This window comes from Triticum urartu, chromosome 1, assembly GCF_003073215.2.
Source record: "Triticum urartu cultivar G1812 chromosome 1, Tu2.1, whole genome shotgun sequence".
Classification (NCBI taxonomy): Eukaryota; Viridiplantae; Streptophyta; class Magnoliopsida; order Poales; family Poaceae; genus Triticum; species Triticum urartu.
This window is the reverse complement of record NC_053022.1, coordinates 199,311,580-199,323,706: the sequence shown is the minus strand read 5'-3', so window position 1 is coordinate 199,323,706 and position 12,127 is coordinate 199,311,580.

The window sequence follows — 12,127 nt, the reverse complement described above, 5'->3', positions numbered from 1 at the left end:
CCAAATTTTCAATCAACTCCACAAAGGCAACTTTATTTTCAATAATTTCAAGCCTTTGCATCACATGTTCCAAAGTTAAAATAGTTCCATTAACCAAAAGAGGTGGTGGGCCAAACAAATCTATCATAGCATTATAAGAATCAGAAGTATGGCTAACCAAGAAATTCCCTCCGGTAATGGTATCAAGAATATATCTGTTACAAGGAGTGATGCCTACATAAAAATTGCGAAGAAGAACGGAAGTGAACTGCTTCCTCGTAGATCTATTCTAAGCATTGCAAATTCTATGTCAAGCATCTTTTAGATTTTCTCCCTCCCTTTGTTTAAAATTAAGAACTTCATGATCGGGAGTACAAACAATGATAGAAGGATTAGCCATGATGACACACAGCGACACAAGAAGCAAGCGAAAAAGAGGTGAACGGAAAAAGAGGGCGAATAAAACGACAAGGGTGAAGTGGGGGAGAGGAAAATGAGAGGCAAATGGCAAATAATGTAATGCGAGGGATAAGAGTTTGTGATGGGTACTTGGTATGTCTTGACTTGTGCGTAGATCTCCTCGGGAATGGCGCTAGAAATCCTTCTTGCTAGCTCTTGAGCACTGCGTTGGTTTTCCCTTGAAGAGGAAAGGGTGATGCAGCAAAGTAGCATAAGTATTTCCCTCAGTTTTTGAGAACCAGGGTAACAATCCAGTAGGAGACTACACACAAGTCACCTCGCACCTACACAAATAAATAAGAACCTCGCAACCAACGCGATAAAGGGGTTGTCAATCCCTTCACGGTCACTTACGAGAGTGAGATCTGATAGAGATAGTAAGATAAATAATTTTGGTATTTTTATGATATAGATTGAAAGTAAAGATTGCAAAATAAAAAGGATTGAAAACTTATATGATAGAAGATAGACCCAGGGGCCATATGTTTCACTAGTGGCTTCTCTCAAGATGGAATAAGTATTATGGTGGGTAAACAAATTACTGTCGAGCAATTGATAGAAAAGTGCACAATTATGAGAATATCTAGGCATGATCATGTATATAGGCATCACGTCTGCGACAAGTAGACCGAAACGATTCTGCATCTACTACTATTACTCCACACATCGACCGCTATCCAGCATGCATCTAGAGTATTAAGTTCATAAGAATAGAGTAATGCATTAGGAAAGATGACATGATGTAGCGGGATAAACTCAAGCAATATGATATAAACCCCATCTTTTTATCCTCGATGGCAACAATAAAATACGTGCCTTGCAGCCCCTTCTGTGACTGGGAAAGGACACCCAAGATTGAACCCAAAGCTAAGCACTTCTCCCATTGCAAGAAAGATCAATCTAGTAGGCCAAACCAAACTGATAATTGGAAGAGACTTGCAGAGATAACAAATCATACATAAAAGATTTCGGAGAAGAATCAAATATTGTTCATAGATAAACTTGATCATAAACCCATAATTCATCGGATCTCAACAAACACACCGCAAAAAGAATTACATCAAATAGATCTCCAAGAAGATCGAGGAGAACTTTGTATTGAGATCCAAAGAGAGAGAAGAAGCCATCTAGCTAATAACTATGGACCCGAAGGTCTGTGGTAAACTACTCACATATCATCAGAGAGGCTACGGTGTTGATGTAGAAGCCCTCCGTGATTGATTCTCCTGCCGACGGAGTTCTGGAAAAGGCCCCAAGATGGGATCTCTTGGGTACAAAAGGTTACGGCGGTGGAAATAGGGTTTCGTGGTGCTCCTGGATGTTTTTTTGGGTATATGGATATATATAGGAGGAACAAGTAGGTTGGTGGAGCTGCGAGGGGCCCACAAGGGTGGGGCGCGCCTAGGGGGCCAGGCGCTTCCCTGCCTCATGGCCTCCTTGCTCCTTTCTTGACGTCTACTCCAAGTCCCCTGGATCACGTTTGTTCCAAAAAAAACTCTCCCGAAGGTTTCATTCCATTTGGATTTCGCTTGATATTCCTTTTCTGCGAAACACTGAAATAGGCAAAAAAAACAGCAATTTGCACCGGGCCTTGGGTTAGTAGGTTAGACCCAAAAATAATATAAAAGTGTATAATAAAGCCCATTAAACATCCAAAACAGATAATATAATAGCATGGAATAATAAAAAATTATAGATACATTGGAGACGTATCAGTATCATACAGGAAATTTGAAGGTTACTCATAAGGTCCGTGTGAATTTTTCTGTTGGAGATTATACTAATATGATGATTTGTGATGTTTTGCCAATGGATGCGTGCCATATATTGTTAGGAAGACCATGGCAATATGATCATGGAGCCGCACATGATGGGAGGTCTAACACTTATTCATTTTGGGATAATGGAAAACGGAATGTGTTGAGACTGATGTTTGCCAATGCCATCAATGTAGACGTTAATGTTTCTCTACAACAGAAGATCGCAAAGGTTGCTTTAAATTTGAGGACGGCTTCGATTCAAGAAGGAGAGGATGATGTGTGCACCAATGCTGTAGGTTTACTTGGGGCGACTCCAAGTGTTGAACAGAAGACAAGCACAACCATTTGTTTTGACACAAGTATACCAGAGGCTTCACATTATAATCTTCCGACTGTGATACGGCTTGGATCTTTCTGCTTTGAGGTTTCACTGATGGAGCCGAAGAAGGACACGGTGAAGCCAAACTTCAGAACCCCTCCAAAGTGTGTTAGAATTAACCTTGTTGTTTTTGATTTTTCATTACATTTACATGGTAGTGACATGCACGTAGACATGCTCAACCATTAGGCTGCGGCCGTACACTCACATAGAGATGAGATGACTTGTGTGTGTACAAGCTAGTGATGAGTAGATAGTCTGCATGGATGTGTTGGTCAGCAAAATGGGTACAGCTCCGTAGAGTCATAGTGGCCGAGTCCGGCAGCAGATCAACGTGGAGCTAAAAGCGGACGCAAACAGTTGTGGCGTGCGTCAAGTGTGCCGTGGGCAAGCTCATGGTTGTTGCAAACTTGGAGATGACTCAAGCCTGTACGTATGTGTGTTGTTCGTGGAGTGATTAGTGGGTCAAGTTGTTAGTGGCTTGACCGTGTGTGCTGCATGCAGAACTATGTGGGCGTGCATGCAAGGTAGTGGTTAGTGGGTGCGTTTTGGCTGGGTTAGTCCGGCTACTTAACTCCATGTAATCAAGTTCATTGTCAATTGTAAGAGAAATGGAAAAGGCACAAGTTGTGCGGTGCCACAAAATTTCCTACGTCCTCTTCTTCTACCTCCAGCACTTGCATGTTTTCTTGAGAGAATCCTTGAGTTGAGAGAGTTGCAAGGTAGAGAACAAGCGGCGCTGCGAGAGGCGGCACCAACAATTGGCATCAGAGCCTTGACGATCCGAGGCGGTGGTGGCGGCGCGGCGGACTCCATGTGACGTAGAGGCCGGCGGCGCAATGTGGACTGCGATGCTACTTGCGGTGGGTGCGTGTCTTCATCATCGTCGAGCTGCGTCACGAGCGATGGAGATAGGTATGCTGCCCGGTAAGTTGTGTCACCGGCGGCAAGGAGGTGACGGCCATGGAGCGGAGGCCATTGCCATGAGGAGGTCCATGTCCGAGTCGGCGACAAGGTGCGTCATCGTCGGCAACATGGAGGCGAGTCACCGGCGAGTTGCGACACCGGTGGCGAACTTGGAGGTGAGTTGCCGGCGATTTGTGTCATCGGTGACGAACATGGAGGCGAGACATCGGCGAGTTGTGGCACTGGTGGCGAACATGAGGCAGCGAGCATGTCGCAGTGCCACACTCATGGTGAAGGTGTACGAGGTGCGGTTCTCATTGAAGCTACCGGCGACGGCGGCAATCGGCGTGACAAGATGGCATTGGCCGCAATCTACGTGTTGCACCAACAAAATCGACGACGAGCTCGGGCTGCTTTGAAGGTCGACATGGAGATTTCCGAATAAGCGACAACCAGGTTTAGGGGTGATTGTTAGAATTAACCTTGTTGTTTTTGATTTTTCATTACATTTACTTGGTAGTGACATTCACGTAGACATGCTCAACCATTAGGCTGCGGCCATACACTCACATAGAGATGAGATGACTTGTGTGTGTACAAGCTAGTGATGAGTAGATAGTCTGCATGGATGTGTTGGTTAGCAAAATGGGTACAGCTCCGTAGAGTCATAGTGGCCAAGTCCGGCAGCAGATCAACGTGGAGCTAAAAGTGGACGCAAACAGTTGTGGCGTGCGTCAAGTGTGCCGTGGGCAAGCTCATGGTTGTTGCAAACTTGGAGATGACTCAAGCCTGTACATATGTGTGCTGTTCATGGAGTGATTAATGGGTCAAGCTGTCAGTGGCTTTACCGTGTGTGCTGCATGCAGAACTATGTGGGCGTGCGTGCAAGGTAGTGGTTAGTGGGTGCGTTTTGGCTGGGTTAGTCCGGCTACTTAACTCCATGTAATCAAGTTCATTGTCAATTGTAAGAGAAATGGAAAAGGCACAAGTTGTGCGGTGCCACAAAATTTCCTGCGTCCTCTTCTTCTACCTCTAGCACATGCATGTTTTCTTGAGAGAATCCTTGAGTTGGGAGAGTTGCAAGGTAGAGAAGAAGCGGCGCTGCGAGAGGTGGCGCCAACAAAGTGTACTAATATTGGTAGTATTTCATGTCCGATGAAGTAGTTTCAATCGTGCAAGCAAATAAGTCGTTCCTTTGTTTTAAATTAGTCCCGTGTGATCGTCGTGGCCGGATGATTAATTAGGTTCCTAATTAAGGAATAGTAGAATACAAGGGTCCACGTACAAGTTGTGCTAGTTAGCTTGTTTTTTCTCTCTCTCCGAGATGTAAAAGGAGAGGATCGCCATGTTAGTTTGAGACTTTGAGTTGGTTAGTAGTTTAGGCCCTTACAGCTAGTTGATTAGGATATAAAAGGCATCGTCCTGAGTCTTGTATGGAGATTAGTTTTGGAGATTTATTTCTTATCGAGAGTTACCAGAGAAAATTCCCAGGTTGGGTGACGCCAATATTGTGTGTTTTTGCGATCCTTGATCGGGGATTGTTGCTGCTATGCTGTCGTGATTAACCTTGGGTTAATTTCGATGCAAGTCTAATCCTTTAGTTTCATGCTATCTCCTTGATCCAAAGGCCTTCTTCTTCTTCTTCTACGTCTACTATCAATTTTTTATCCGACCGTCGCTGGCGCCGTTCATTGTTGTTTTGCAACTACCATGAAGGATCGGACCAACTAGAGACTCGTCGTCTAGCCGAGTCTCGTCATCCTCACAGTGGCAGGTGACACCAAAGATGCGCTCTTGGCCCTCAAGCATGCTTTCAGAGCCGCAGCGGCCGCGCGGCCAAGCAAGGAGGGAGCCTCGGAGGCCTCGGGGGCTACACCAGCAAAGAAGACGCAATTGTTTCCTCAAGACCGGGCCGAGACGAAGCAGGTGCCGGTACATGAAGACGAGGCATTAGGCTCCACCTTCACCATAGGCGCAGGCCTCCCACCAGACCAAGAGGAGGCACTGGTTAGCTTCCTACGCGTGAAAAGGATGTGTTTGCGTTGGAGCCGGTGGATCTGGTCGGGGTCCCACATGGAGTAATCTACTTGATGGTGTGCCCCAACGCACGACCTGTGAAGCAGAAGCGCGGCAGCAAGCCCTGGAGAAGTAGTCATTCATCACCCAGGAGACCCGCAAGCTGCTGGAAGCCGGCGTCATTCGAGAAGTGCGGCACCCGGACTAGCTCGCGAACCCAGTCATTGTCCCCAAGAAGGTGGGAAGGAGCGCGTGTGCGTCGATTTCATCAACCTGAACAAGGCCTGTCCTCAAGACCCTTTCCCTCTCCCATGCAACGACCAGATCGTCGACTCCACTATTGAGTGCGATTTACCGTGCTTCTTGGACGCCTTCTCAGGCTATCACCAAATCAAGATGGCAGTGCAAGATGTTGAGAAAAAAACCTTTCTGACCCCGTGCGGGGTGTACTGCTGCAGTTTGGGCTGCGCAATGTGGGAGCAACCTTCCAACGTTTGATGCATACCTCCCTGGGACGGCAGCTTGGGAGGAATGCTGAGGTGTACGTCGACGACATAGTGGTGAAATCTCAGGAAGCAAGGACACTTATCGAGGATATGGAGGACACTTTCGCCATCCCGTGCGCGGTAGACCTGTGGCTCAACCCGGAGAAATGTGTGTTCGGCGTCCCGTCTGGCAAGCTGCTGGGCTTCCTGGTGTTGCACAGAGGGATCGAGGCCAACCCAGAGAAAGTCAAGGCCATAGAAAGGATGAGTCTACTGCATACCCTCAAGGAAATGCAGAAGCTTGCGGGCTGCGTAACCTCGGTCGGGCGTTTCATCTCCAAACTAGGGGAGCGTGCCGTCCCCTTCTTCAAGCTGATGAACATGAAAGGCCAGTTCGAGTGGACTCCGGAGGCCGACGCAGCCTTCCAAGACCTCAATAAGTACCTCACCAGCCCACCGGTGATGGTAGCACCGCGCCCCCTTGAACCATTGGTGCTCTACATAGCCGCCACACCTCACTCTGCCAGCGCAGCGCTGATGGCGGTTTGGGAGGACCACCCGACCAAGGGCTCGTGGGGAAGCACCTCGTGCCCCGTTGGGGCACCGTCCCGAGGCCTCGGCCGCCTCACCGGTCAATGACGCTGAGGGAGTCCTGGATTATGGGGTCCTCGGATGGCCAGGCTATGCGGCATTGGCCGGATTCATGGGCCGTGAAGATACAAGATCGAGGACCTTCCCCCGTGTACGGATGGGACTCACCTTGGCGTTCGGATATGAAGATTCCTTTCTCTATAAACCGACTCTGTACCCCCTCCGGTGTCTATATAAACCAGAGGGTTTAGTCCATAGAGGCAATCATAATCATACAGGATAGACACCTAGGGTTTAGGCATTACGATCTCGAGGTAGATCAACTCTTGTAACCCTTATACTCATCAAAGTCAATCAAGGAGGAAGTAGGGTATTACCTCCATCAAGAGGGCCCGAACCTGGGTAAACATCGTGTCCCCTGCCTCATGTTACCTTCGATCCTTAGACGCACAGTTCGGGACCCCCTACCCGAGATCTGCCGGTTTTGACACCGACAGACGCCCCCGAGGCTTCGGCCAACCCTCCAGACAGCAAGACCCTAGAGGACAGTGTTCATGAGGCAACAGCTGCCTCGTCAACTGGCAAGGCTCCGGAGGACCCTCAACCCCAGGAAGCGCAGGACCCCGCCAATGCCTCCACCCTCGTCGAGCACCTGGTGTACTTCGTCAGCATAGTGCTATGCGATGCACGGGCACGCTATCCCATGCCATGAGAGCTCTTGCTCGCGCTCCTCGTCGCTCCCCAAAAACTACGCCACTACTTCCAAGGCCACCGCATTAAGGTTGTCTCAGCTTACCCCCCTGGAGAGAGTGCTCTAGAGCCCTAACACCGCAGGGAGGGTTGCCGAATGGAACATCGAACTACAGGCATTCCAGTTGGAGTTCAGCACTACCAGAATCATCAAGGGTGTGGCCCTCGCCGACTTCGTGGAGGAATGGACTAACGTTCCCGACCAAGAAGTGGGTGAGGACCGTTCCCTCTCGCCGGGGAGCAAAGTGCCAGATGGTTGGGTTATGTACTTTGATGGCGCATTCACGCGCTAGGGCGCGGGGGCTGGAGCTGTGCTCATCTCGCCCACCCAAGACAAGCTCTACTACGCCGTGTAGCTTGATATGTCTCCAACGTATCTATAATTTTTGATTCGTCCATGCTATTATATTATCTGTTTTGGATGCTTAATGGGCTTTAATATACTTTTAATATTATTTTTGTGGCTAACCTACTAAACAAAGGCCCAGTGCAAATTGCTGTTTTTTTGCCTATTTCAGTGTTTCGCAGAAAAGGAATATTAAACAGAATCCAAACGGAATGAAACCTTCGGGAGAGTTATTTTTGGAACAAACGTGATCCAGGAGACTTGGAGTGGACGTCAAGAAAGAAGTGAGGAGGCCACGAGGTAGGAGGGTGCGCCCAGGGGGGTAGGCGCGTCCCCCACCCTCGTGGGCCCCTTGCAGCTCCACTGACCTACTTCTTCCTCCTATATACCCATATACCCTGAAAACATCCAGGAGCACCATGAAACCCTATTTCCACCGCCGCAACCTTCTATACCCGTGAGATCCCATCTTGGGGCCTTTTTCGGTTCTCCGCCGGAGGGGGAATCGATCACGGAGGGCTTCTACATCAACACCATAGCCTCTCCGATGATGTATGAGTAGTTTACCGCAGACCTTCGGGTCCATAGTTATTAGCTAGGTGGCTTCTTCTCTCTCTTTGGATCTCAATACAAAGTTCTCCTCGATTCTCTTGGATATCTATTCGATGTAATTCTTTTTGCGGTGTGTTTGTAGAGATCCGATGAATTGTGGGTTTATGATCAAGATTATCTATGAACAATATTTGATTCTTTTCTAAAATCTTTTATGCATGATTTAATATATTTGCAAGTCTCTTCGAATTATCAGTTTGGTTTGGCCTACTAGATTGATGTTTCTTGCAATAGGAGAAGTGCTTAGCTTTGGGTTCAATCTCGCGGTGTCCTTTCCCAGTGACAGCAGGGGCAGCAAGGCACGTATTGTATTGTCGCCACCGAGGATAAAAAGATGGGGTTTATGTTATATTGCTTGAGTTTATCCCTCTAAATCATGTCATCTTGCCTAATGCATTACTATGTTCTTATGAACTTAATACTCCAGATGCATGTTGGATAGCGGTCGATGTTTGGAGTAATAGTAGTAGATGCAGAACCGTTTCGGTCTACTTGTCGCGGACGTGATGCCTATATACATGATCATGCCTAGATATTCTCATAACTATGCGCTTTTCTATCAATTGCTCGACAGTAATTTGTTCACCCACAGTAGAATTTGCTATCGTGAGAGAAGCCTCTAGTGAAACCTATGGCCCCGGGTCTATTCTCCATTATATTATTTTCCTATCAATTTGCTATTTCTATCGTTGTTTATTTTGGAATCTTTATTTTCCAATCTACACAACAAAATACCAAAAATATTTATGTTATTATCTCTATCAGATCTCACTTTCGTAAGTGACAGTGAAGGGATTGACAACACCTTTATTGCGTTGGTTGTGAGGTTCTTGTTTGTTTGTGCAGGTATGAGGGACTTGAAGGAAATATGCCCTAGAGGCAATGATAAAGTTATTATTTATTTCCTTATATCATGATAAATGTTTATTATTCATGCTAGAATTGTATTAACCGGAAACATGATACATGTGTGAATACATAGAAAATTGAGTGTCACTAGTATGCCTCTACTTGACTAGCTCATTGATCATAGATGGTTATGTTTCCTGACCATAGACAAAGAGTTGTTATTTGATTAACGGGGTCACATCATTAGGAGAATGATGTTATTGACTTGACCCATTTCGTTAACTTAGCACTTGATCGTTTAGTTTGTTGCTATTGCTTTCTTCATGACTTATACGTGTTCCTATGACTATGAGATTATGCAACTCCCGTTTATCGGAGGAACACTTTGTGTGCTACCAAACATCACAACATAACTGGGTGATTATAAAGGTGCTCTACAGGTGTCTCCGAAGGTACTTGTTGGGTTGGCGTATTTCGAGATTACGATTTGTCACTCCGATTGTCGGAGAGGTATCTCTGGGCCCACTCGGTAATACACATCACTTAAGCCTTGCAAGCATTGCAACTAATGAATTAGTTGCGGGATGATGTGTTACGGAACGAGTAATGAGACTTGCCGGTAACAAGATTGAGCTAGGTATTGAGATACCGATGATCGAATCTCGGTAAAGTAACATACCGATCACAAAGGGAACAACGTATGTTGTTATGCGGTTCGACCGATAAAGATCTTCGTAGAATATGTAGGAGCCAATATGGTCATCCAGGTTCCGCTATTGGTTATTGACCAGAGAAATGTCTTGTTCATGTCTACATAGTTCTCGAACCCGTAGGGTCCGCACGCTTAACGTTCGTTGACGATATAGTATTTATGAGTTATGCATGTCGGTAACCGAATGTTGTTCAGAGTTCCGGATAAGATCACGAACATGATGAGGAACTCCGGAATGGTCCGGAGATAAAGTTTGATATATGGGATAATAGTGTTTAGTCTTCGGAAGGGTTCCAGAATTCACCGAAAGGGGTTCCGGATGTTTCCCGAAATGTTTGGGTACGAGAACACTTTATTTGGGCCAAAGGGGAAAGCCCACAAGGTTTTTGGAAAGTGCAAAAGGAAGTTTTGCAGAGTCCAGAGGCCAGACGCCAGGGTCCCTGGTGTCTGGGTCCATACGCTAGGAACCCTAGCGCCTGGTCCTGGAGTCCGAGAAGGACTCTTGCCTTTCGGGTGAAACCGACTTTGTGAGGGCTTTTACTCCAAATTTCGACCCCAAGGCTCAACATATAAATAGAGGGGTAGGGCTAGCACCCAAGACACATCAAGAAACACCAAGCCATGTGCCGGCTACCCCGTCCCCTCTAGTTTATCCCCTGTCATAGTTTTCGCAGTGCTTAGGTGAAGCCCTGCGGAGATTGTTCTTCACCAACACAGTCACCACGCCGTCGTGTTGCCGGAACACATCTACTACTTTGCCCCTCTTGCTGGATCGAGAAGGCGAGGACGTCATCGAGCTGAACGTGTGCTGAACGTGGAGGTGCCGTATGTTCGGTACTTGATCGAGACGGACCGTGAAGGTGTACGACTACATCAACCATGTTGATAAACGCTTCCGCTTACGGTCTACGAGGGTACGTAGACAACACTCTCCTCTCTCGTTGCTATGCATCACCATGATCCTGTGTGTGTGCGTAGGATTTTTTTTAAATTATTGTGTTCCCCAACAGTGGCATCCGAGCCAGGTTTTATGCGTAGATGTTATATGCACGAGTAGAACACAAGTGAGTTATGGGCGATACAAGTCATACTGCTTACCAGCATGTCACACTTTGGTTCGGCGGTATTGTTGGATGAAGCGGCCCGAACCGACATTACGCGTACGCTTACACGAGACTGGTTCTACCGACATGCTTTGCACATAGGTGGCTGGCGGGTGTCAGTTTCTCCAACTTTAGTTGAACCGAGTGTGGCTACGCCCGGTCCTTAAGAAGGTTAAAACATCACTAAGTTGACGAACTATCGTTGTGGTTTTAATGCATAGGCTAGAACGGTTCTTGCTCAGCCCGTAGCAGCCACGTAAAGCTTGCAACAACAAAGTAGAGGACGTCTAACTTGTTTTTGCAGGGCATGTTGTGATGTGATATGGTCAAGACATGATGCTATATTTTATTGTATGAGATGATCATGTGTTGTAACCAAGTTATCGGCAACTGGCAGGAGCCATATGGTTGTCGCTTTATTGTATGCAATGCAATTGCCCTATAATGCTTTACTTTATCACTAAGCGGTAGCAATAGTCGTAGAAGCAATAGTTGGCGAGACAACAATGATGCTACGATGGAGATCAAGGTGTCACGACGGTGATGATGGTGATCATGACGGTGCTTCGGAGATGGAGATCACAGGAACAAGATGATGATGGCCATATCATATCACTTATATTGATTGCATGTGATGTTTATCTTTTATGCATCTTATTTTGCCTTGTTTGACGGTAGCATTATAAGATGATCTCTCACTAAATTTCAAGATAAAAGTGTTCTCCTTGAGTATGCACCGTTGCCAAAGTTCGTCGTGCCCAGACACCACGTGATGATCGGGTGTGATAAGCTCTACGTCCATCTACAACGGGTGCAAGCCAGTTTTTGCACACGCAGAATATTCAGGTTAAACTTGACGAGCCTAGCATATGCAGATATGGCCTCGGAACACTGAGACCGAAAGGTCGAGCGTGAATCATATAGTAGATATGATCAACATAGTGATGTTCACCATTGAAAACTACTCCATTTCACGTGATGATCGATTATGGTTTAGTTGATTTGGATCACGTGATCACTTAGATGATTAGAGGGATGTCTATCTAAGTGGGAGTTCTTAAGTAATATGATTAATTGAACTTAAATTTATCATGAACTTAATACCTGATAGTATTTTGCATTTCTATGTTTGTTGTAGATAGATGGCTCGTGCTGTTGTTCCATTGAATTTTAATGCGTT